Source organism: Culex pipiens, chromosome 2 (genome assembly GCF_016801865.2).
Source record: "Culex pipiens pallens isolate TS chromosome 2, TS_CPP_V2, whole genome shotgun sequence".
NCBI classification, from domain to species: Eukaryota; Metazoa; Arthropoda; class Insecta; order Diptera; family Culicidae; genus Culex; species Culex pipiens.
The window spans coordinates 98,684,311-98,710,434 of record NC_068938.1 but is presented as its reverse complement, the minus strand read 5'-3'; the positions used below and the strand labels follow the sequence as shown (position 1 = coordinate 98,710,434).

At 34.1% G+C, this 26,124-nt stretch overlaps 1 protein-coding gene across 1 annotated transcript in view; it reads right to left on the bottom strand.

Annotated features, from left to right (window-relative positions):
• LOC120416879 (chaoptin) overlaps positions 1 to 26,124 on the bottom strand; it is a 187,973-nt gene that overhangs the window by 57,539 nt on the left and 104,310 nt on the right. The gene's annotated exons all lie outside the window — the stretch shown is intronic.

Genomic DNA, 26,124 nt, shown 5'->3' with positions numbered 1-26,124 from the left:
TTACCTTCTTTGGGGTGGAGGGAGTGCGGATGGTCAGCCGGTAAAGAGAGCTTCTTCCATTTTATCCTATCTAACGATAATTCCCCGGTAATCTGGCGGCACCGGCATTGACGATGATGATGGTGGTGGTGCTTGGGTCGTCGGGAAAAAAGGACAGGAAAATATTTGAAATGAGGAATCGGTCGTCCTTGGCCGAGGAAAAGCTACTATCAGTGGGGACCGGTTTTGGATGGCCGACGACAGCATCATCATCATCTTCTTTGGTTGGAGACATTTTCTTTTTGGCTGAAGGTACACAAAAAAGCTCGATGGTGGCTTGGTTCAAGGGAGGTTTTTTGTTGTTAAAGTTGGCCATTGTTGTTAGATTTTTCGTCTTCTTTTCGGTATAGGAGAGGTTGGACTATTAATTTTATGAGGAAAATAGTTAACTGTTCAAATATTGAAGAATGCGTTTTATATTTGGTAAAACAACTTGTAACAAAAGCATCACGTTTTTTAAATCAATAAAATTTTACAACAGTCAACAAACTGTCAATTTTATGTGGAGGTAATTTTATTCTTTTTACCAAAATTTAAATTTACTAATACGTCAAAATATTTGAACGAAGAAATAGTCAAATTTTGTTTGAAATGATTAATTAAGGCAATGTTTCAGAAAATGAATCTGAATTGTATTGATGGTTACTATACTACAGTGTAGTATTTTATAAGTTGAGTAATTGTATTGAACTACACATTTTTTGGACGACCGATTAACGTTGTCAAGTTGAGCTTCACATGCAGACGCGAGAAATGCTGGCGCGTGATGCTGGCGCGTATAGAGTTTTGATACTAGATTACTCCCTTTTAGTGCAAGTTGCTTTATCGATTGCTCGTTCATCACACATCGCCTATCATGATTATCTATGCTAAGCTTCTGTGAACGCAAACTAGACGCAAGCAGCTATCCGTTCTGAAGCCCCATGCTCATTCTTTTGCATTTCTTTTTTGTTTTGCTCTGAGTGAACGAATTTCTGGTGAGCGTCCAAGCTTCCCATGCGCCAGTGACAACGCACATCGCGGGCAGGGCTGAGCTGTAGGTTAGTCGAGGTTAGTCGTCGACTAACAAGTTCTTTAACAAAAATGTCGCCCTCCTTAAACCGAGAGATCAAGGTAAGCTATGATCGCGACCGGTTGGTTTGAATTTTCGATCCGCTTTTTTTCGCGTTTCTTTTTTTTCTGAGGAGTCTTCTGAGGATTTCTATCAAAGTCTTATCGGCTAGTTCTGGAGGATCTTGTGAGTGGCAGTGGAAAAGGTGGAGATGGTGGATATATCCGGGTTTCGATTCCTTGTGTGGATTTGGCAGAACCAGGTGACGTTGCTGATCTGCTGCTTTTACGGGTAGTCGTCACTAAGCTGGGTTGGAGTCACAATCGCGCAAATGGCAAGAAAATCTTGGGAAATCTTCGTTGCGGTCGTTGATAAGGACCGTGTACCCAAATCCCGGTGAGAGAATTCCATTTTGAGAAAAAATCAAGGTTTCTTTTCATTATTTGGAATTTAAATGTTTGACATTTGCAAAAACCAGCAAACGGTTTTTGTTATCATGGCTTACTTCGTTTTTTAAAACAATTATTTTTGACAAAAATGGTGTTAATTTTTTTCTGTTTTATAGGCATTCGCTATCATAAACTTCATTTCTTATATATCTAGAGATTTTTTTTCGGTTAAAAAGGATCCTATAAACATAGGAAAGATTATAGTAAAAGTAACACTTACACGTATTTCTATCGGCTTGTCTCTTGAGAAAAACCTAGGAGCTGACGATTGGTAAACCATCCGGTTGTGCCTCTTGAAGATTTGCTGTTTCTTGGTGAGAGCTTTCCATAATTATTTACTAGATGATTATATTCCCTTATATTGTTATACTATAAATTAAATAACCCTCCTACCCCTCACCTTCTTTCCCATTCCCCAATTCCCATTTACCCAGTTCCACTTCCTCCCTAAAAATATAATAATCTGCCAAATTTACACTAACACACCACACCTAACTGATTCGGAGCGTTTGGTACGGTATGTCCACGCATCCTTCCTCCCCTGTAGATTCTGTGAAATGTGATCCGTTCTCAGAATCCTCTCTGCGGTAAACACAACGCAGTAGGGCTGGCCGCTTTAATTTTTGTAATACATTTTCGGGTGTTCTCGGATGTACTGCAATTATTAATATTGACAAGAAAAGTGCTTGGGGCGTAATCTAATCACAAGACTTTCCAGCATGCTTTCATCGGACTGGCTGCGTTTGTGTTAGATTAGATTAGATTAGATTAGATTAGAAATATTTTTGACAAAAATGGTGATTTTTTTTTTCTGTTTTTTAAACATTCGCTTTTAGAACTTCATTTCTTATATTTCCAGAGATTTTTTTTTCAGTAAAAAAGGGTCCTATAAACATAGGAAAGATCATAGCAAAAGAAACACTTCCACGTATTTCTATCGGCTTGTTTTTGAGAAGAACCTAGGAGCTGACGATTGGTAAACCATCCGGTTGTGTCTTTTGAAGATTTGCTGTTTCTTGGTGAGAGCTTTCCATAATTATTTACTAGATGATTATATTACTAAATGATTATCATTATACTATACTATACATTATACTATAAATTAAATAACCCTCCTACTCCTCACCTTCTTTCCCATTCCCTAATTAACATTTACCCAGTTCCACTTCCTTCCTAAAAATATAATTATCTGCCAAATTTACACTAACACGCCACACCTAACTGATTCGGAGCGTTTGGTACGGTATGTCCACGCATCCTTCCTTCCCTGTAGATTCTGTGAAATGTGATCCGTTCTCAGAATCCTCTCTGCGGCAAACACAACGCAGTAGGGCTGGCCGCTTTAGTTTTTGTAATACATTTTCGGGTGTTCTCGGATGTACTGCAATTATTAATATTGACAAGAAAAGTGCTTGGGGCGTAATCTAATCACAAGACTTTCCAGCATGCTTTCATCGGAATGGCTGCGTTTGTGTTAGATTAGATTAGATTAGAAAAATGTCGCCCTCCTTAAACCATTTGGCGCCCTTAGCAGGGCCCAAGAGAAACTTTGCATCTTGCAAATTTGCCAAGTTGCCGATTTGTGCTGCGCCTTCTTGAAAAAGATAAAGCGCCCCCTCAAGAAGCCCCTGGGCACCCAAAATGACTTTTTCGCAAATTAAAAAAAGAGCCTAAGGGAGATCAGGGCTAAGCTGTAGGTTAGTCGAGCCGCGTTTGTTTGGAATCAACTAGCAGTGCTCTTTAACTTGTTCCGTTTTGATGATTCTTTCCTTTTTCTAGATGCTGCTACGTTGCTTGGGTCGCTGTTCGTTTTATGCATCGCTAGCATACAATGACCGGTGTTATGGTATATCTGGGTCTGGCCTGTGTTGGAAATATACTTTTTTGTTCGCTGCGATGATTAAATTTATTGCGGCTGGAGTGGCTATTTTTTGCCAAATCATTCAAAAACTTACCTTTAGTAGGGGTGAAATTTGCAATTCCTCAGTCTTTTTAGTGAAACTTAATTCTGTTAAAGGTTTGAGTAGGAGACATCTTAAATACGTTTGCTGAAAATCTCACATTCCAAGAACAAAACCTGTGTTTGTAGCAGCTATATATGTTTGGGGTACGTTTTTCACCAACAAAGATTTTTCAAAAATTCAACCTTTAGTAACTCTTTGAAAAGGGTCGATTCCTTTGAAAGAGTAACACTGCTGAGTGACTTGTTTTGATCATTTCTTAGTATTTGAGCATTATTTCAGTTTCAATTTTAAAACGATTCATCAAATTTAAACATATTTTTGGAAAATGTTGGTAAGCTATCTGAAATTCTTCGTAAAAAGTTTTTTTTTTCATTTAAATAGTTTTTGTTCGGTAGAAGTATTTTTTGTGTAATCCAAAAACGAATAATCTCGTTAATTCTTGATATTTTGAAAAGTGCAAAAAACACTCAGAGATTACGAACAATTTAGTGATAGGCAGAGAACATTACGAACATCGAAAATTGTGAGCTAATTCTCTGCCTCACAAATAATTTGTTCTGATTTAAAAAAAAAACGAAAATGCTTGTGTGCGAGCACAGCTTACACCCGGCCATGGCAAATGAGGCAAAAACCAGCGCTTTTCAGTTTTATGAAAAAATCATGTTGAGTTTTGAATTGATTCATTAATGGACCATTCTTTATTTTGCTATTTCTTTGAAAAAAATTCAACTGCCGTTATCTTCGTTTTGTAAGAAAGGCTCTATCTCACCCCAGGTGGGATTCAATCGGGTTTTTTTAGATAATTTTATATTTTTTTATGTGGATGAAACTTTTTCATGTGTTCCCTAGACAGTAAAAAGTGATGCTAGTACTACATCTGGGAATGGTGACAAATTTTACAAATGTGTAATTTGACAACTGGAGATAGTTAAATTTTTATCAGTTTCAGTTTAATTATTCAATTTCATACATTTTAAAACCTGCAACTTTAGAGCTTTTCAGAAAAAAAGGTCGGGTTCGCGGGGTTGGTTAGATTATGGAAATTTCGAATTAAAAAGTATCTTTAAATGCTTTATTCATTATAACAGTTATGCTACAACCAAAAATTTGCAAAATATCAATAAATTCATCAAAATATATATTTTCCAAAACTTCGACGTCTTTTTTGTTCAAAATTTGTTTAAATATCAAAAAATCTATTTTTTATTACAAATGCATAAATTAGTGTTATACAATCTATTCCAAAAAGTGAACAATCGATTTAACAATTGTTTCAATTAAAATTTCAATTTTGGCCAGTCGTTGTTTTATTTACCCCCTAATTTTTAGAAAAAAATCTGAACTTGGGGGGGGGGAGGGGGGTACTCGAAAAAAAAAATTCAATGTATTTTTCTTTGGAAAAAGTTGAAATTTTAATCGACCTTCGATTTTTAATTTTTTTTTTATATGTTAGGCCGTTGCAAATATTTTTTGAAGTTTATATCCCTCGACTCTGAGCAAAGTCGAGGAGGAGGGGGGGGCAAAAAAGTTTCAACACTTTCATGAAAAAAGTGTTTTAAAATACATTTTACACCTGTCCAATTGTTTTGCCATCATTAGTTTCCAAAATATTTAAGTATTGACGAAAATTTTATTTTTTGCGAATAGTAAAATTTTTGCGGTGCTGTACATTGGAAATTCATAAAAAATTCAGAACATTTTAAAATAATCCCAAACATGCTAAATATGATAATCAATGCAGAAAAATGCATTTTAGATTGTTTCAGTTGATTAAACTTCTATTTTCATGGAAATCCGGAGGTTTTTTGAAAAATATTTTTTGCCCCCTGATTTTTCAGACCAATTTTGAAGGGGCGGGGGGGGGGGGCAACATAAACTTTGAATAATATTTGTAGCGGCCTTATTAGTGGCCAACTTTTAAGCCTAAGTGTATGGCGGTCGTTTTGTTTTTCGTCATGTTATGAAAATTAAAAAAATAGTAAAATTAGGAAAATATCGAATAATCCCTAAAAAAGTCTTCCAAATTTTTGTTGTTAAATTGAATTTAGATACAGATTCTCAGATTTTTTAAATTTTCTAGAATAGTGTCCGTGAAAAAACAATATTTTCAATGTTGGGAAACTTCATTACTATTTTGTTTACATTATTGATCCGTTTTTTTTTTTCATTGTTGGTTGTTGGCCTTGCAAAGAATAAAAATAACGAAAACTTAGTTTTTCTCTAAATGCTATCCAATCGACCCTTAATATATAACACAGCGTGACAAAATATTTTTTTTATTTTTTGGCAGCACGAAAAAAAATGCTCCTCTAGGGATCGGCTTCCTGAACAAAATGCAACCTGGCGCATATTTTTATTGTTATCCTAACTCGAGATATTCAATGCAGAAGTTTTGCATATGAATCACCCCCCGTCGGAAAATATTTTTTTATTTTGTTTTCTCTGTAACTTCTGATCAATTAGGTCTTTTTGGACGCTTCCGGTGTCATTCGACGGTAAATAGTTAGAATAACTCAAGATTTGGTCCCATTGGCCGGTTCCCGTAACCGGTTCCGGAGAAAATCCGGAATATTGGCCAAAACTGTGCAAAAACTTCAAAATTTTGAAGTTTTTTGCTCTTAATGCGAAGTGAACACACTATAGCATGAAACAATCCATACAAACTAAAAAAATGTTGGTCCCAGCATGTTTGAAGGTGTTTAATTGAAAAGGTGGCCATTGAGAACCGGTTCCGGTCAATCAAGATCCGGAAACTCCGGAAAAAATTAAGCAATATTTTCACAATTCCAATGTGTCAGACAGATATAAATAAAAGTGTTGTTGAAGCATTCTTTGCTACTATCATATTACCACAAAAACATGGCCAAGTGACCAACGGGAACCTGCTCTGAATGTTCCGGATCAGGGAACCTGTGGAAATTTTTTTTTTTTTATTAATTTTATGAAGCAGTTTTTATTAAGACATTTTCAATGTATCTGAAAAAAATCTGAATTGATTCAAAATCAAAATCAGAAATGTGGCCAAGTGGCCAACGGTAACCTGTTCTGATTGTTCCGGATCATGGAACCAGTGGACACTTGACATTTTTTTTTTAATTTTAAAGGCGGTTTTTTATCAAGAAATTTTCAAGGTTTCTGGAAAAAATATGAATTAATTCGAAATCAGCATCAGAAATGTGGCCAAGTGGCCAACGGGAACCCGTTCTGAATGTTTCGGATCAGGAAACCAGTGGTCACTTGAAATGTTTATTAATTTAAAATAGCATAATTTAACAAAAAAAAAAATCTCTTTTCTAGAAAAATCAGAATTAATTAAAATCAGAATCAGAAATGTGGCCAGGTAACCAAAATGAACCCGTTTTAAATGTTCTGGATTAGGGAACCAGTGAACATTTGAAGTTGTTATCAAGCTTAAAAAAATATTTTGATTCATGAAATTAAAAATTCCTGCAAAAATTCAGAACACATTCGAAATTAGAATTAGAAATATTGCCAAGTGGCCTTCGGGAACTCGTTCTGAATGTTTCGGATCATGTTACCAGAGGACACTTGAATTTTTTAAATTAATTTTAAAAATGCATATTTTAATTAATGAAATTTTTAAATTCCTGGAAAAATCTGAATATATTTAAAATTAGAAATAAAAATGTTGCCAAGTGGCCAACTGTTCCGGATCAGGGAACCAGTGTTCACTTGTTTTTTTTTTGTTTTTTTTTTATAAAGCATATTTTAATTATGAAATTTTCTAGATTTATAGAAAAATCTAAATTTATTTGAAATCAGCATTAGAAATGTTGCCAAGTGGCCAACGAGAACCTGTACTGACTGATCCGGATTAGGGAACCAGGAATCACATGAAAAGTTTATTTATTTGAAAAATGCATATTTTAATTAGGAATATTTCAAGATTTCTTGAAAAATCTAAATTTATTTGAAATCAGAATTACAAATGTTGCCATGTGGCCAACGAGAGTTCTGACTGGTCACAATTTTTATTAATTTAAAAAATATATATTTATTTTACTTATTTTTTAATTTTTTGGAAAAAATCACAGTTTATTTGAAATCAGAATGGAATACCCGATTCGAGTGGTAGTTTGACAGTTCGCTCCATAAGAAATACATTGCTCACTACCAATCGCGTCGGGTACTCCATTGGAAATGTTGCTAAGTGGCCAACGGGAACATGTGCTAATGTTCCGGATCAGGGAACCAGTGGTCACTTTGGAGTTAGTTTTAAAATCATAAAATACATTTCTATTTGGATTTGAACCACAATTTACCGCTTACGAGACGGAAGCATTACGGCTACGTGGCTAGGGCACTCCGTTCGCAACAATTCTATTTCTAATTCTTCGCTGTCGTGCTAACTTGTCGTACGTGCATTTTGGGACAAATAGATCTAAGAACGCCATTTTGTGCACTCACAATGCCTCACCTTTTTATCTTCACAGATCCCCAAAATTCGATTTCAATCCTGAGATATTCCATAAAACCCAAAAACTCCGTGCAATTTTGTCACTTTTCATATGAAAGAAGTTTCAATCTTGTCATGCTATCTTTACAAAGCTTGAAAATTGATGTAAGTGCAACAATTGGCCAAAGGGATTTCAGGTCAAAACGCGTTTGACACAGGAACGAGCTCGACTTGGAAAACGTACCATGGCATTTGAACACTTTGTTCGTGGTTCCCAAATTCATGAACGCTTGTTAACGATTTTGGGAACTCTTTTTTCTCCGTGCAGCAACCAAATTCAACCAAACTTCAGGACGATGCACAGAATGGTCAACCAAACAAAACGTGTTTGTTTTTGTCTACATTGCGTGCTCTCGTTTTTGTTTATTCAAGGTCAAACATGAAAACGCGTTTTTCTCGGAACGTCAAAAAGCGACGTTCGAGAAGTTAGCACAACGGCGTCGAATTGTAAATAAATTCGATTTTTCCCGGAATCTTAACATTTCATTAATTAAAAAATGCTTTATAAAATATACAAAAAAAATTAAAGTGTCATCTGGTCCCCCTCTGGTTCCCTGATCCGGATCAGTCAGAACGGGCTCCCGATGGCCACTTGGCCACATTTCTGATTCTGATTTAGAATTAATTCAGATTATTTCCAAGAATTTTAAAATTTCATTAATTAAAAATGCTAAGTAAAATATATAATCAAATGCAGGGTTGTTACGGACGGCGCGGATCGGGCGAATGGCGCGTTTCGCGCGGATAGCGCGGATTTTGCGCGGATTTGCTGACTAATTATGCTCAGGCGCGGATTTCGCGTGGATGGCAGTTTTGTTAAATAAATAGATAAATAGATAGAATTACTTTCAAGTTATTAAGAAAAAAGTATCAAGAATTACGTGAATTTGTTTTTTTTCCATTGAGTGCAATTTCAATTTCTCATTAATAGATTTTATTTTTCTGAAAATGTTTGTATTTTCTTAATACGAACCGTCGAAAAATAAAGATGAAGATTATGTAGAGATAATTTTTTAAATGTATGGTTGAGAATTTCTTAAATAAAAATATTACTACACTTAACTCATTTCTTAATATGTCCGGCTCTGAATATGAAATTTCTTTTGAGATTTGAGTAATTTTTTTTACCTTATTTATTTTTAATTGTATAGTGGATATATTCATTTGCCTTTGAATTTTAGATGAGTTTTAGCCGTAGAATATTTTTCTAAATTTAAACATTCTTGGCGAAAAATAAAAAGATCAGAACATTCAAAAATTAATGCTCCATTATTCGAAACACAAATTTTATCAATTCAAACTTTTTTTTATATTTTAATAATTTTTTTAAGCAATTTTTTTAAAATTCAGATTAAATTTTCCAAAATTTCCAAAATCGTAATTAAAAATAATCCAAAATTTCTAAATTCAGAATTTTAAAAATCTGGAATTCAAAACTCCAAGAAACTTAAAACTCAGAAATTCAAAATTTAAAGAAAAATTCAAAATTAAAAAAAATCAAAATTAAAAAAAAACAATATTTGAAAACAAAAAAAATTAAATTCAAAACAATTTTGCAAACAAAAAAAAAAACGGAAATCTCAAAAATCTCAAATAAAATTTAAATTCTTAGATTCCCAAATTCCAAAATTCTTAAATTCTTAAATTCTTAAATTCTTAAATTCTTAAATTCTTAAATTCTTAAATTCTTAAATTCTTAAATTCTTAAATTCTTAAATTCTTAAATTCTTAAATTCTTAAATTCTTAAATTCTTAAATTCTTAAATTCTTAAATTCTTAAATTCTTAAATTCTTAAATTCTTAAATTCTTAAATTCTTAAATTCTTAAATTCTTAAATTCTTAAATTCTTAAATTCTTAAATTCTTAAATTCTTAAATTCTTAAATTCTTAAATTCTTAAATTCTTAAATTCTTAAATTCTTAAATTCTTAAATTCTTAAATTCTTAAATTCTTAAATTCTTAAATTCTTAAATTCTTAAATTCTTAAATTCTTAAATTCTTAAATTCTTAAATTCTTAAATTCTTAAATTCTTAAATTCTTAAATTCTTAAATTCTTAAATTCTTAAATTCTTAAATTCTTAAATTCTTAAATTCTTGAATTCTTAAATTCTTAAATTCTTAAATTCTTAAATTCTTTAATTCTTAAATTCTTAAATTCTTAAATTCTTAAATTCTTAAATTCTTAAATTCTTAAATTCTTAAATTCTTAAATTCTTAAATTCTTAAATTCTTAAATTCTTAAATTCTTAAATTCTTAAATTCTTAAATTCTTAAATTCTTAAATTCTTAAATTCTTAAATTCTTAAATTCTTAAATTCTTAAATTCTTAAATTCTTAAATTCTTAAATTCTTAAATTCTTAAATTCTTAAATTCTTAAATTCTTAAATTCTTAAATTCTTATTTTCCTAAAATCTTAAATTCTTAAATTTAAAAATTCTTAAATTCTTAAATTTATAAATCCTCAAATTCCTAATATCTTTAATTTTTGGAAGAAAATATTTCAAATAATGGAAACGCAATTTTTTTCGGAATTATTCGAAATTAAGTGAGGAATTTGGAATACAATCTGTATTAAAATTCATAGATTTTGAACTTTTAGAATTTCGAAATCTTAAATTCAATCATATTAAAATTTTAGATTTTGGTTTTTTGAGCTTATATTTATGAAGTTAAATTTTATTTATTAGATTTTTAAATTTTGTTTATACCTATTGGTTTATAATTTTTTATTTTGTTTATATTGCTCAAAATTATTGTAGTGTTCCTCTGATTCGCAAAAAGAATTTTTTTTTTGTGACACTTTTCTTGACGTCTCTTTAGGTATTTTTTGAAAGGATTTTTTGCTTTCATTCCTTCAAACATGAAACGAGTTTCATATTTTTTATCAAATACTTTCTGTATTAGTTTTTTTCTTTGGAAATAATGTTTCTTGAATGTTTGTCGCGATTTTTTTTATATGGCGTGGATTTCGCGCGGATTAAGGTTTCGGTCGGCGCGGATTTGGCGCGGATTTTCTTTCGACTTTCCCGTAATTAAAATATGCATTTTTAAAGTCAATAAAAAAAAATCAAGTGTCCTCTTGTTCCCTGATCCGGATCAGTCAGAACGGGTTCCCGTTGACCACTTGGCAACATATTTAATTCTGATTTTAACAGGAATTTAAAAAATTAAATTCTGAATTTTTACATGAATTTTAAAATTCCATTAATCAAAATATGATTTTGAAAACTTGATAAAAAATTCAAATATTCACTGGTTCCCTAATCGGGATCAATTAAAACGGGTTCCTGTTGGTCACCTGGCCACATTTCTGATTCTGATTTTGAATTAATTCTGATTTTTCAAGAAAACTAGAAAATTTCTTAATTAAAATAAGCTTTTATTTAAATCAATAAACATATCAAGTGACCCCTGGTTCCCTGATCCGGAACATTCAGAACGGGTTCCCGTTGGCCACTTGGAAACATTTCTAATTCTGATTTCAAAGAAACCACTATATTTTTCAAATTAATAAAAATTGTGACCAGTCACTTGACCACTTGGCAACATTTTCAATTCTGATTTCAAATAAATTTAGATTTTTCTATAAATCTAGAAAATTTCATAATTAAAATATGCTTTATAAAAAAAAAACAAAAAAAAAAAACAAGTGAACACTGGTTCCCTGATCCAGAACAGTTGGCCACTTGGCAACATTTTGATTTCTAATTTTAAATATATTCAGATTTTTCCAGGAATTTAAAAATTTCATTAATTAAAATATGCATTTTTAAAATTAATTTAAAAAATTCAAGTGTCCTCTGGTAACATGATCCGAAACATTCAGAACGAGTTCCCGAAGGCCACTTGGCAATATTTCTAATTCTAATTTCGAATGTGTTCTGAATTTTTACAGGAATTTTTAATTTCATGAATCAAAATATTTTTTTAAGCTTGATAACAACTTCAAATGTTCACTGGTTCCCTAATCCAGAACATTTAAAACGGGTTCATTTTGGTTACCTGGCCACATTTCTGATTCTGATTTTAATTAATTCTGATTTTTCTAGAAAAGAGAATTTTTTTTTTTTTGTTAAATTATGCTATTTTAAATTAATAAACATTTCAAGTGACCACTGGTTTCCTGATCCGAAACATTCAGAACGGGTTCCCGTTGGCCACTTGGCCACATTTCTGATGCTGATTTCGAATTAATTCATATTTTTTCCAGAAACCTTGAAAATTTCTTGATAAAAAACCGCCTTTAAAATTAAAAAAAAAATGTCAAGTGTCCACTGGTTCCATGATCCGGAACAATCAGAACAGGTTACCGTTGGCCACTTGGCCACATTTCTGATTTTGATTTTGAATCAATTCAGATTTTTTTCAGATACATTGAAAATGTCTTAATAAAAACTGCTTCATAAAATTAATAAAAAAAAAAATAATTTCCACAGGTTCCCTGATCCGGAACATTCAGAGCAGGTTCCCGTTGGTCACTTGGCCATGTTTTTGTGGTAATATGATAGTAGCAAAGAATGCTTCAACAACACTTTTATTTATATCTGTCTGACACATTGGAATTGTGAAAATATTGCTTAATTTTTTCCGGAGTTTCCGGATCTTGATTGACCGGAACCGGTTCTCAATGGCCACCTTTTCAATTAAACACCTTCAAACATGCTGGGACCAACATTTTTTTAGTTTGTATGGATTGTTTCATGCTATAGTGTGTTCACTTCGCATTAAGAGCAAAAAACTTCAAAATTTTGAAGTTTTTGCACAGTTTTGGCCAATATTCCGGATTTTCTCCGGAACCGGTTACGGGAACCGGCCAATGGGACCAAATCTTGAGTTTTTCTAACAATTTACCGTCGAATGACACCGGAAGCGTCCAAAAAGACCTAATTGATCAGAAGTTACAGAGAAAACAAAATAAAAAAATATTTTCCGACGGGGGGTGATTCATATGCAAAACTTCTGCATTGAATATCTCGAGTTAGGATAACAATAAAAATATGCGCCAGGTTATAATCGATGATATATTGGAAACTATTGTTCCAGTCTTAATGTCAAAAAGTGATATTTGTGCACGAAGTTTTCGTTGTCAAACCATCAATATTTTTTAAACAAACTGTATGCAAACTAGGCCGTCCCAAAAAAAAATGCAAAGTTGTCAAATCTTTGGTGCTCACCCGTAGAATGATAGATTAGGATGTCAGGAACAATGTTTTCATACAATAAAAAAATCCCAAAAATGGTTTACAACTCGCGCGTGGAGTTTGAATGAAAAAAGTGCCTTTTTCGAGTATTTTTCAGAAATGCGTGTAACAATCATACTAAAGTCATTCAAATTTGGCAGCTTGGAGATATGAACTGCCCATGATCGTATAAATGTCCCATATGCATTTTCATCACTTTTGAGTTATTGATGCAGTTTTGTTCAAAATCGTGTGCTCTTTCTAAAGAGCCTATAACATCCAGTACTTCGTTCTAGAAATCAGGAGGAAATCCAGTTTTTCGGTGAAAAATTAACACGTAGCCTTATGTGTGGGACAAACTTCAAATGCGTTTTTCTAAGTTTGCTGTTTTTGCATGTGGGACATTTATGCGAACGTGGGCAGTGAACTTTAATAAAATTAATTTTGAGTTATGATTATTTGTCGTTTACATCACATTGTGAGAAAATCTCATGTTTTTTCACGAAATGTTATTAACAAATATCGTTTTTGAGCGAGCAAAATAAAAATATCCAAAATATATGCCTTCCCGTTTGTTATCATAGTAGCCAATGTTTTATGCTAAAAACGTTTATATACCGTAAACTGGGGTCAATCGGGAGACATGGGGCAAATTGGGACAGCAGTTTTAACCATGTTGGAGCACAATATTTTGATTTTTCTGGTTGGTTTTGCTTAGAACAGACTCAGGCCAACAAAATGTGTACATCCATTTCCAAACTGCTGTCCCTATTCAGACTGTAGTCCCGATTCACTCCAGATTACGGTACCAAGAATTTTGAAAATTCGTCACTTTTTGTTCACTAAAATGTAAATATCTCGGCTTTGCGTGGACATAAATTCAATGTTAAAAAAGCAAAATTATCTCGGTTTGGGGAGTGTTTTTTGACATTTTTTGGCTAAAAAATACAAAATTTTCTTCCTAAAACGCCCTGCTATGCCCAAACACAAGCTTTTATGGACTATGTCTGTACAGGAATTTGTTCAGGGGACATCAAACTATAACTTGAAGCCCAAAGCGACCAAATTTGAATGACTTTAGTATGATTGTTACGCACATTTCTGAAAAAAAAATACTCGAAAAAGGCACTTTTTTCATTCAAGCTCGGCGCGCGAGTTGTAAACCATTTTTGGGAATTTTTTGTTGTATGAAAACGTTGTTCCTGACATCTTAATCGATCATTCTATGGGTGAGCACCTAAGATTTGACAACTTTTCATTTTTTTAGGACGGCCTAATGCAAACTTGAAGATATTTTTTTTATTTTTGTAGAAAAGATTTTGGAAAGTGATTCGATTTTTAAAGTTAAAAGTGAAAATCGTGTGATACTTTCTCAATCTATTGACAATTTTTTTCAGTTTAAAAAAATATTGATTTACACTTGAAAAGTTCTAAAATCGAATTATAAGGTCCTTTTTAAAAGTTAGTCGCGATTTTGAAAAATTCTGAAAAAAAAATTCCTCGTTGATATTAAAAAACGAAGCACTTCTTATAATCTTTTCACAACAATTTATGATTATTTTTAAGTTTTCATACAATTTCTTTCGATAATATTGATGTAATGATATTTTTTTTCTAAGATGTAATCTATGAATTAAGTAAAGAGAAGGAAGAGGAGGAATTCTGAATGCTTCGCAAACAATTTTAAATTTCCAGGCTACAATACATCTAAAATGTTTAGTTTAATTTCAGATGAAAAGAAATGAATTGTTCTTTTTGTGATTTTTAAGATAAACTCTGTGTATTTTTTTATAAATTGCTTATTTAAATGCGCTGTTTCATAATTTTGAAATTTCATTTTTGATCTGTTTTTCCTAATGTTTTAATGCCCAAAAGGCAAACAAAATGTTATAATTTTTGTTGTTTTGGTTTTGCCTTCAATGTTTAAAGATTGAAGATTGTAATCAAAGTTACAATCTTTTGAAATTAAACAAACTAACAAAAAAAAATAAAAACAATATTATGCTTTCATAGAAGATTTTTTTTAAATATTATAACAAAACGATCGAACAAAGCAAACAATTTAATTTATCCCCACCTTCCCAATTCCAGCAGCACTGTTGCTCGAAATCTTTTGAAGCGACATCTTCCGGGGACAAGAGTGTGTCCTTCTTTTGGCGCTGAAATGAGGCTGTTTTCACATTATCACCGCCGGAAACCGAATGCCACAACTGCTTCTCCATATCCTTGGGATTCACAGTGAAGTCGCTCGAAGAAGGGCCAGAAGTGTTTTGGAGAGTGCCAATATATTGAACACCTTTTCACTATCCTTTTCAGCTTTTGGTGCGAAGATTTAATTTTTATAATCCTTTAAAGTGTTGAACACGGGTTGCGCCCGGGAAAATGTTACGCAAAAGGTTTCAACTTTCTTGCGGATGGGTAAATGAGATTTGCTGTTCAAGAGGAGATTCCATTTCTTCGATAAGGAAGCTTCTGAGCTGGGAGTAGATGAAAAATGTGATTGAACCGATAACGAGATTTAAGCTGAAAAGTCAAACGAAGATTTTAACATTGCTGCTCTAAAAAAGTTACACAAGCGCTTCGAAGTGATTTCTACCCAGGGGTTAAAATATCAATTACCCCGTCAGCAATGTTTGACCTGTTCCGAAATGTTAATTGCTGTTTCCACCTTAATGCTCACCACGCCAACCTTTATGCTTATGTAAACCGTGGAAAACGTGGAAAGCAGCTTAAATTGAAAACATGCAAAAACAATGCACCCAATATCCATTTCATGTGGTTAACCAAAATCCGGTTACCGCACCTGGATCTCCACCCTCTCGTGTGCAACGGGCATTGTTTTTCGATTTATGAGTTTTCACCCGATCCCCCACCCAAAAAAAGGGTAGACTTTGGCCCCGCAGGCCTGCCACCGGATACCGGGGTGGTGGTATCGTCTTTCTCTATGGGGGTTTCAGCGTTAAATTGTTGAGCGAAGGGGAAAATGTTTCCAGGAAAAATCTACAAGCGAAAAGTTCAAACACCCACGTTATTTTAATTTAAATTACATAAACTCATTGAATAATGTTTAATTAACGAGCTTGATTGAGCTTCGTTTTCGTAAACATGATCAATTTTGCATTAATTCTAAAATTATTATTATCAGACCAACAATCACAAAACACGTGCAAATTTTCAAAGAAAATCTGCATTTCTACCCTTGAATCAAATGTCGGCGTTGGTAGCTGTTCTGACAACAGCCTACACGAGGGGCTTCAGGTGCATAAATGCAGCGTGGGAGTAGACTAGAGTTTTGCATGTAATGCTTCGTCTGCAATTGGTTCGAACAGAAAGCCTCCAAGGATTAAGGTCGAGTTACATTTCTGACAATTTGATGTTGTCGTTTTATGGATTAGGGTTTTCTCAAAAATGAATTAAAATTTGAGCCAGTTTGACGCTCTTTAATTCGTCGTATACACAACATAGTTTGATACTTTATTCTGTGTCTATTTACAATACCTGGAGGTGCATCTTGTTCATTTTCCGAGCAAGATTATATCCTGAGAAATGCAAAGGTGTAATCAAAATTACAAAATAAAATATATTACGTGTAATTTACACCTTGAAACAATTTATCTTGTATGCAGAAAGCCACTTCTGCGAAACTCCACAGGCATAACTGACATTTCCCACATTTCCTTTGCAATTCCACTGAAACTGTAACACAATTCATTTTGATGTAGCTGCTGCTCAGCTGCGTTTGCTCATTTCCACCCCAAGCTGCCGTCATGTGTGTGTGTGTGTGCAGTAGAGCTTTTCCAAACGGCACTTTCCACTGCACTCCCTCACACACACAGGAGCTCACACGAGACGCATCGTCAATATTTGCATCCGCGCGAGCGTGTATTATTAATGCCGCATGTTTATTTGATATCTCATTTACAGTACCATGCATCATGCATACAAACGGCAACCGCCGACGACTGACAGTTCCTATGAGAGTGCAGTGCAGCCAGTTAACGTGGACCCATATTTGGTCGTACCCAACAACCATGATGGTGGTTGGCAGCACTGCAGTGCGTGGGTGTAATTGCGTAAACCCCATTTCTGTGGTGTGCGGATCGTCGGCAGATCGTAGCGCAAATCCTGGGACGACCCTCTGCTGTAATGATGAACGATGTGGCCATTTTGGATGATTTAATGCTGTATTTCGGATGGGATTCGTCGGAAAAGCCGGTTCTGCGTATGGAATTAGACAGAAGGTGATGAATTTTTCATGAAAGCTGAATAAATGTGGGCTTTCCGATAATATCACTTTCATGGAAATGTAGCATTTATTATTGCAAACCTTTGCAGAGTTTTTTGGTATCCATTAGATATATTGTGGCATGTGAATTCTGCAAACTCGATGCCATTCTGATGATTATATTACGATTACAAGTACATAAATTTACTCAATTGGCCCCCTCCTAATTTTTTTATGTGATTAATTTGCCCGTTTTTGCCCAAGTAGCACTCATAACTTGTCGTCTGTTGAATAATAGTTACACAGCTGTTTTTAATCAACATACGAGAAAAAATTTCAACGTTAGTTAAATAACAGTTTGTTTCACTACTTGTATAACTGGCTTATGTAACTCTTGAGATTTGTGCCACACAAGTGTTACAACACAGTCAACTTCACTCTTTTCCAACTTTAACACACAACATAGGGAATATTTCCACATGTTTGGGAGGGTAAGCACTTGCTCCTAACTCTATCCAATTTGCTGATTTTCACAATTGAAACAATTTATGTGGAACACTTTTTGATTTTCACTTGAATTTTTTTTTTTATTAACTGTAATTGAACGTCGAAGTGTTGATATGCCAAGATGCTGTTCCCTCATCTGCAATGTTTTACTCGAAAACAGTTTGTTGAATAAAAACAATATTGCACTGTTTGTTTCACTGCTTACCTAACATTGTCATGCGACGGCATCTTCTGAAAAATGGGCGTGGCCAACCATTCTATAAATAACCTTAGGTTTTCTCGCTTTGTTACACAAATGTTATCGGAGAATAGATTATATAACTGATGCTCAACATACATATTCAACTTGACATTGCGTGTTGTTAGGTGGTGTAAATTTGTACATGAGGAATTTAGAGTTTCAATAACGTTTATTTATTGAAGATTGCAATAGTTTTGATTGTTGACCGATTCATTTGTGAACATATCGCTGGTAAAAGCTACAAAAATTATCAGCTTATAGAGTTTATGATAGAGAAAACAACAAATCAAAATCATACCTATTTTCAATATTACTCCGTGGTACGGTAATCGAAATGACAGATGAAACGGTTTGTTATAACAGTTATAAAAACTGACTTGAAACAAACTTATATAACTTCAATTCCAATGACAGCCTTCGTTAGAGTTAAGTTCTTTAGCTAACAAAACAGACAGCAGCCTTCTTATTGACGCTTGGGCCAGCTTATTTACTATGAAGCCCCGTGGAGAGATGTGGAAGCGCGCCTGGACCTGCCTCGGAGATAACAACAACTCGACGAAGTCATCGGATCGAATCTTGGGAAAGAGGAAGTTCACCAAAAAAGGAAAATCTAAAAGTTCGCCATGCAGGGAATTTCACACTAATCACATGCGCGCCATGATTGTTTTTTCTTTTTTCAAATTCAATTTCGAATTATTTTAAATATCTTGCAGAAACAAGCGTACTTTTTTTATTAGCTTCGTCGTTGATTGAAATTCTAATAAGAAACGTTTGTTTACATGTAAGTTAGTCGACGGTTAGATAGCTGTTTTCAATCTAACTTTCCTTTTCAGTGTGCGCTTTGATTTGACAGCACAGCCGTCAACCACGCCCCCTTCTTTTCGTTGAATCTCTTGTTAGATGGCACAATGTTGTCAAATACATTTGTACAACTTACTCTGATAACTTGCATCTTTTTCTTGCAAGTTATACAACAGAAAAAAGTGCGCTTTTTCCAGTTCACAGGAGTTGTAGAACAAGTTGTGGTAACGAGGCGGATTGGTTATAAAACTAGTTAGGAAATACGTTTATCCGATAAAGTGTGTTGCTTGGATGCCTTTCTTACAAAATTAAAATTTATAGTTTGCTTTTTGAAACGCTCCATTCAGAAGTCTGTGTAAATCCAGTTAACATCAAATTGTCATATCTCAACCGATTATGTGATTTATCACAGATTAAAAAAATCTTCTAGGCAATTTTCCTCAAATTCTGAAAAATAATTCTATTTGAATATTTTAATTTGGCTCAAACTTTATGGGGGCCTTTCCTGAGATTTAAAAAAAACCGTTTGTTTCATTACGAGTCTTCATAGAATTTAGGCAGCATCCATACATAAATGGCACGTAAATATTCATAATGATGTATATTTTTAAGGAATTTTCTGATCAATTTTTGTTCTCTTCAGCAAAGCTGTAGGTATCGAAAAGGACTATTTAAAAACGTTACCTAATCCACCCTAAGGAATTTGAAGCCTTCCTCACATTGATATAGTTATAGATCTTCAATCTTCTGAGGTGTTGGAGAGGTCTTCCGATTACCTACCAACGATGGGCCGGACAATAGATCCGGACATAGTTTGCATTAAAATATTTGAGATCTAGCTCTGATAATTGTTAAATTAACATTTAAGTGCTCATAACTTTTGATAGGGTTGTCAGATCTACAATATTTTGGGTGCGTTGGATAGGTCTTTTGATTACCTTTTTAACGGAGTGATGTAACGATGGAACGCATGATAGAACCGAACAACGTTATCATCAAAATATCTGAGATCCGGCCTCAAAACAGTGTATAAATAACACTTAAGTGCTCATAACTTTTAAAAGCGTTGTCAGATCTTCAATGTTTTGGTCTCGTTAGAAAGGTCTTAAATACCTTTCTAAAAATGTATCGTTAAAATCGTTTTTTTTGCATAACTTTTGAAGTAGTTTACAAAACTTCATAATATCAACTAGGGTCTTGTGGAACCCCAAAACGGATCGAATGAGACCAGAACGGTCCAAATCGGTTCAGCCAGTCCGGAGATAAACGAGAGCATTTACACACGCACAGACATTTGCTCAGAATTTGATTCTGAGTCGTTATGTATGAAGGTGGGTCTAGGAGGTCGAATTTAGAAGTTTTTTTTTCGAGTAATTTTATAGCCTTTCCTCAGTAAGGTGTGGAAGGCAAAAAAAGGAACATTGATTTTTGTATCACAATAAAAGCAATTTTACAAAATCTGTAATTTGTATTTTTTCATATATTTAAAGAGACAAACAACCGCAGCTTTTGAGCCTATAATCAAAAAAAATGATAAAAACTGAAATTTCATCCAATCGATTTTGTAATCGGAAAGAACTTTAATTTTCTTGATAAAACGAAGCATTGCGGTACAGCCTTTTTATGCCCAATTTAATCTAAATATAGAAATATTTTTTAAAGTGTTCTTATTGTACAATTTCTGATGGTATTTTTCGAATAGCTTAAAAAAATCATTATGATTTTCGATCATGGAATTTTAAAATAGGACAAAATATGATAAAATGAGATTGCTATAAGTGCATAGCACGGCAACCATTCCAATCATTCTGAAAAAAATATTATCTTCATTTAAAAATTAGGCCTTTTTTACAAAGTCATAAAAAAGCCTAATAAAATGTCGAAATAGTAGTTTATGCAACAAGTTGCAAAATAGTAGTTTATGCAACAAGTTGCAAAAAGAGGATTTTTTCAGCACGAGTCGTACATTTATCCAACGAGGTTCACCGAACCTGAAAAAATCAGGTTTTGCAACGAGTTCCATACAACATTTTTTTGCAATTCTGAAAAACACCTATTGAGTGAAATTTTATGACAAATTTTCATGTATTTTGTCAATAAATCGTTTGAATCAAAAAAAATGTTGAAAAGTGTTACTTTTCAAAACAAGTGCTGAAAAGTTCAACTTTTCAGCACCCATTTCAGTGCTGAAAAGTAGAACTTTTCAGCATTTATTTTGAAAAGTGTTGCTATTCGATTCTGTTATTTTTGGTACAGAAAAGTAGGCTATTTCGTCGTTCAAGAATGACAGGAAAAGTAAGTATTTTCACGACGGAATTGCAAAATAGTAGTTTATGCAACAAGTTGCAAAAAGAGGATTTTTTCAGCACGAGTCGTGCATTTATCCAACGAGGTTCACCGAGTTGGATAAATACGAAGAGTGCCGAAAAAATCAAGTTTTGCAACAAGTTCCATACAACATTTTTTGCAATTCCGAAAAACAACCATTGAGTGAAATTTTAATTCAAATTTTTATGTGTTTTGTCAATAAATCGTTTTAATCAATAAAAAAGTTGAAAAGTGTTACTTTTCGAAACAAATGCTGAAAAGTTCAACTTTTCAGCACCCATTTCAGTGCTGAAAAGTAGAACTTTTCAGCATTTATTTTGAAAAGTGTTGCTATTCGATTCTGTTATTTTTGGTACAGAAAAGTAGGCTATTTCGTCGTTCAAGAATGACAGGAAAAGTAAGTAGTTTCACGACGGAATTGCAAAAAAAAGTTTTTTAGCACTAACGAGGTTCACCGAGTTGGATAAATACGACGAGTGTTGAAATAATCAATTTTTGCAACGAGTTCCATACAACATGTTTTACAATTCCAAAAACACAAAGTCAAATGTTCATGTATTTTGGTAATTAACCGGTTAATTAAAAAAATTGAAAAATATTACTTTTCGAAGCAAGTGCCGAAAAGTTTAATTCAGTGCTGAAAAGTAGAACTTTTCAGTTTTTTTTTTTTTTTTTGAAAAGTGTTACTTTTCGATTTTGTTATTTTTGGTACAGAACAGTAGGCTTTTTTATCGTTCAAAAATGACGGGAAAAGTAAGAATTTCACGATGGAATTGCAAAAATCCATATTAATAAACTTTCCAGTCAATAGCTTATTCTTTAAAATTTAAAAAAAAAATCGGAATGGTTGTAAAGATTTCAATTTTTAATTTTTATAAATTCAACGGGTTGTGCCAAGTTATCTCTTTTTTTGAAACATAAAGTCAAATTGGATGACGCTTAGAAAAAACTGTATTTTTTTCAATTTCAATTCTTTGCAAGGGTGTACCTTAGTGTGGTTCAGGGTCCCTTGGAAAAGCAAAAATGTCAGCTAGACCGTTGCATTGTTGATAAAATCATTGTTCTATGTCTCCTGAAGCTCCCCTGAAATTTTCAGCAAATTTGGTTCAGGTTTCGTCACAGCTCTTTAGCATTTAAGTTTGCATGGTATTTGCATGGGAAATCTTCAAGTTTTTAATTTTCTAAATGCAAAAAATCTTCTACCGAACCAAAAATTCTGAAACTTCAGATATATATCAAAAATAATATAGGGAACAATTTTGTTGAACACTTCAACTTAATCTGAGCAGAACTGACTTAGTTATAAGTGGATTAAGTTAAGGTGTCGAAGTTGTGTTTTGCAAAGGGCCTCTTTCGCCAAATTTTCACCTGATGGATCACTTTGATCGATGGCAAATCGTTTGACAACTTGTTTGTTGTTGATGTCAGAAGAAAAAAAATGGAACGGCGGCTTCAACTTCAGTGGAACAAATTAATCCGTTTTCTTCGTCTTTTCAGGTTAAATTTGAAGATAAGCTTTTGGCCAGCGAAGATCATGACTTGGACCCGATCTCTAGAACAAGACGGATTCAAGGATTTTTTTCAGCAACTTATTCAGGGCTTCTATTTAGTGTGGGAGTTGATGTGTTCCGTGGTGGTTTATTGAGGTGCTGACCGACGTTCGCGCTCCGGCGATGTACATGGGGCCAGCTCTACTCTGCCGTTTCCCCCTTACTGGGAGGTGGAAAGCTGGGGGAGGTCTATTGGTTGATTGGTGGCTTGTAGTTGCACCTGCAATCTTCATCACCGGTGCAGCGTTTCTTCCACATGTGGGATGCATTCTTTAGTGCCGAATATTCTAAGGGAAAGCCGACAGACGTTATATCCTTTTCTAAACCGGGCATGCCGAGAAGGGGGGCCTCATTAGCGATGGAGGCCAGCAGACTGAGGGTTGTCATCCTTAATGGCTATGGCGCGGAGGAGGTCATTATCAGATGCCGCACAGGACTTACACTGACTACGCTGACCACTTATAAGAGACCATCATTACCACTTATAAGGGCAAACATCGCGGCGGTGAGGCAATCCAAACGTCTTTTGAAATCTCGCACCCATCCACCCCGAGATTCGAACTGACGACCTTTGGATTGCGAGTCCAACTGCCAAATACGACGCTATCCAGGCAGATTTGTTTCCCAAGGACTCCTCACCTGGACTGAGCTTACGACCTAAATTCTGGGTTTGGCCAGGACCGACATTTACTTTCCCATCCGACGGAAGGCGTGATCAGACAAATCTCGTCTCGAAAAATACCATCTGGGTCGACTAGGACTTAATCCAGGCCAAGAGGCTTATCATTACACCACCGGACCCCGCACACGATTACCCACAAATTTATCCTAAATCTAGTCAATCTTTACTATCCAGGGGTCCGAGTGGACAGTTCACGCTCGTTACACATGGAAGTGCGGAACCAGATGATTAAGTTAGTGTGCGTGCATCCGGTTTGGTCAGCGAAGTCAGTGTAAGTCCTGTGCGGCATCCTCCGCGCCATAGCCATTAAGGATGACAACCCTCAGTCTGCTGGCTCCATCGCTAATGAGGCCCCCCTTCTCGGCATGCCCGGTTTAGAAAAAGATGTAACGTCTGTCGGCTTTCCCTTAGAATATTCGGCACTAAAGATTGCATCCCACATGTGGAAGAAACGCTGCACCGGTGACGGAGATTGCAGGTGCAACTACAAGCCACCAATCAACCAATAGACCTCCCCCAGCTTTCCCCCTCCCAGTAAGGGGGAAACGGCAGAGTAGAGCTGGCCCCATGTACATCGCCGGAGCGCGAACGTCGGTCAGCACCTCAATAAACCACCACGGAACACATCAACTCCCACACTAAATAGAAGCCCTGAATAAGTTGCTGAAAAAAATCCTTGAATCCGTCTTGTTCTAGAGATCGGGTCCAAGTCATGATCTTCGCTGGCCAAAAGCTTATCTTCAAATTTAACCTGAAAAGACGAAGAAAACGGATTAATTTGTTCCACTGAAGTTGAAACCGCCGTTCCATTTTTTTTTCTTCTGACATCAACAACAAACAAGTTGTCAAACGATTTGCCATCGATCAAAGTGATCCATCAGGTGAAAATTTGGCGAAAGAGGCCCTTTGCAAAACACAACATCGACACCTTCACTTAATCCACTTATAACTAAGTCAGTTCTGCTCAGATTAAGTTGAAGTGTTCTACAAAATTGTTCCCTATATTATTTTTGATATATATCTGAAGTTTCAGAATTTTTTATTCGGTAGAAGATTTTTTGCATTAAGAAAATTAAAAACTTGAAGATTTCCCATGCAAATACCATGCAAACTTAAATGCTAAAGAGCTGTGACGAAACCTGAACCAAATTTGCTGAAAATTTCAGGGGAGTTTCAGGAGACATAGAACAATGATTTTATCAACAATGCAACGGTCAGCTAGACCATTTTTGCATTTCCAAGGGGCCCTGAACCACACTAGTGTACCTAAGCATCTAAATGTTCGATATTGACATAAATTTGGCCATACAATTGGTTAAAAAAGAATTTTGTGTGTTTTTTTAATTTTAAATTTGAAAACTGAAGTAAAATTATTTTGTTTAGGAGACATTGAAAAACAACTCACCGGCATTATGTTTTTCAAGCTTCTCTGTGGCTCAAAACATGTTTCACCTAGAACATATCGAAAAATTACCAAAATTCAAGAATAATGATTTTTTTAAAATAGATTTTTGTGATTTAATTAAAAAAAAAATCGGTAAAATAAAATCTCAATAACTGTGTTATGCTTCATTTCTGATAAGGCCGATGCAAATATTTAAAAAAGTTTTTGTCCCTCGGCCCTGGCCGAGGTCAAGGGGGGGGGGGCAAAAAAATAAAAAAATATAAAAATTTAAATAACAAGCCATAGTCTTCAAATTAAAATGAAAAAAGTGTTTTAAAATGCATTTTACACTAGTTCAGTTGTTTTGCAATCATTAGTTTTCAAAAAATCTAAGATCTGACAAAAACAAAAATTTTATCGAAAAAAAAGATTTTGCATCGAAAATTTTCAAAAAATCTTAAGATTTTTTAATAAACCCAAACATGCTAAAAATGATTTTAAACGCAGGAGAATGTATTTTAATTTGATTTCAGCTGGTTGCACTTGAATTTTCATTGAAATTTTGAAGTTTATTGTAAAAATATTTTTTTTGCCCCCTGATTTTTCGGGCCAATTTTGAAGGGGGGGGTGAAAAAAACTTTTAAAAATATTTGTACCAGCCTAATTTATATGAAAATATTTTTGATAATTTATATGAAAACCTTGTGGGGGGGGGGGGGGGGTTAAAAATCTTTTTTTTTGCGTTACGTAATAAAAGAACGCTCTCTTAAGAAAAAAAAATTGTATTCAAATCTAACGCTGAAAATTAAGCAGCAATTTTTTTACAAAATATTAAAATTTTCTCTGACAATCTTAATTACTTTACAGTATTTATTTTCCCAGTTAACTCTGTAAATTTTGTGGCTTTAAATAGAACAAACACGTACATTCAGAATCACCAGTTTCGTCAAAACAGAACCTACTATAAATGGAACATCTCTTGAACCTTTAATTAAACATTAAATTGAATCATAAAAATCTTTTGTCAGGATTAAACTTGACTTTAAACTTTACAATTTGGACATCGTTCTGTTGGGTTCAAGTTATTTAACAGAAAAGTATGATGTTTCGTTGTAGACATTAATAAAGTATTGACAAACAAGCTGTTGACGTAATCACGATTCCTATCATGAGAAATAGAAGCCTCTTCAATCCCGATGTTCCTGGAAACAGCTTGGCCGTGTCATTTTGCACCAAATCCTGG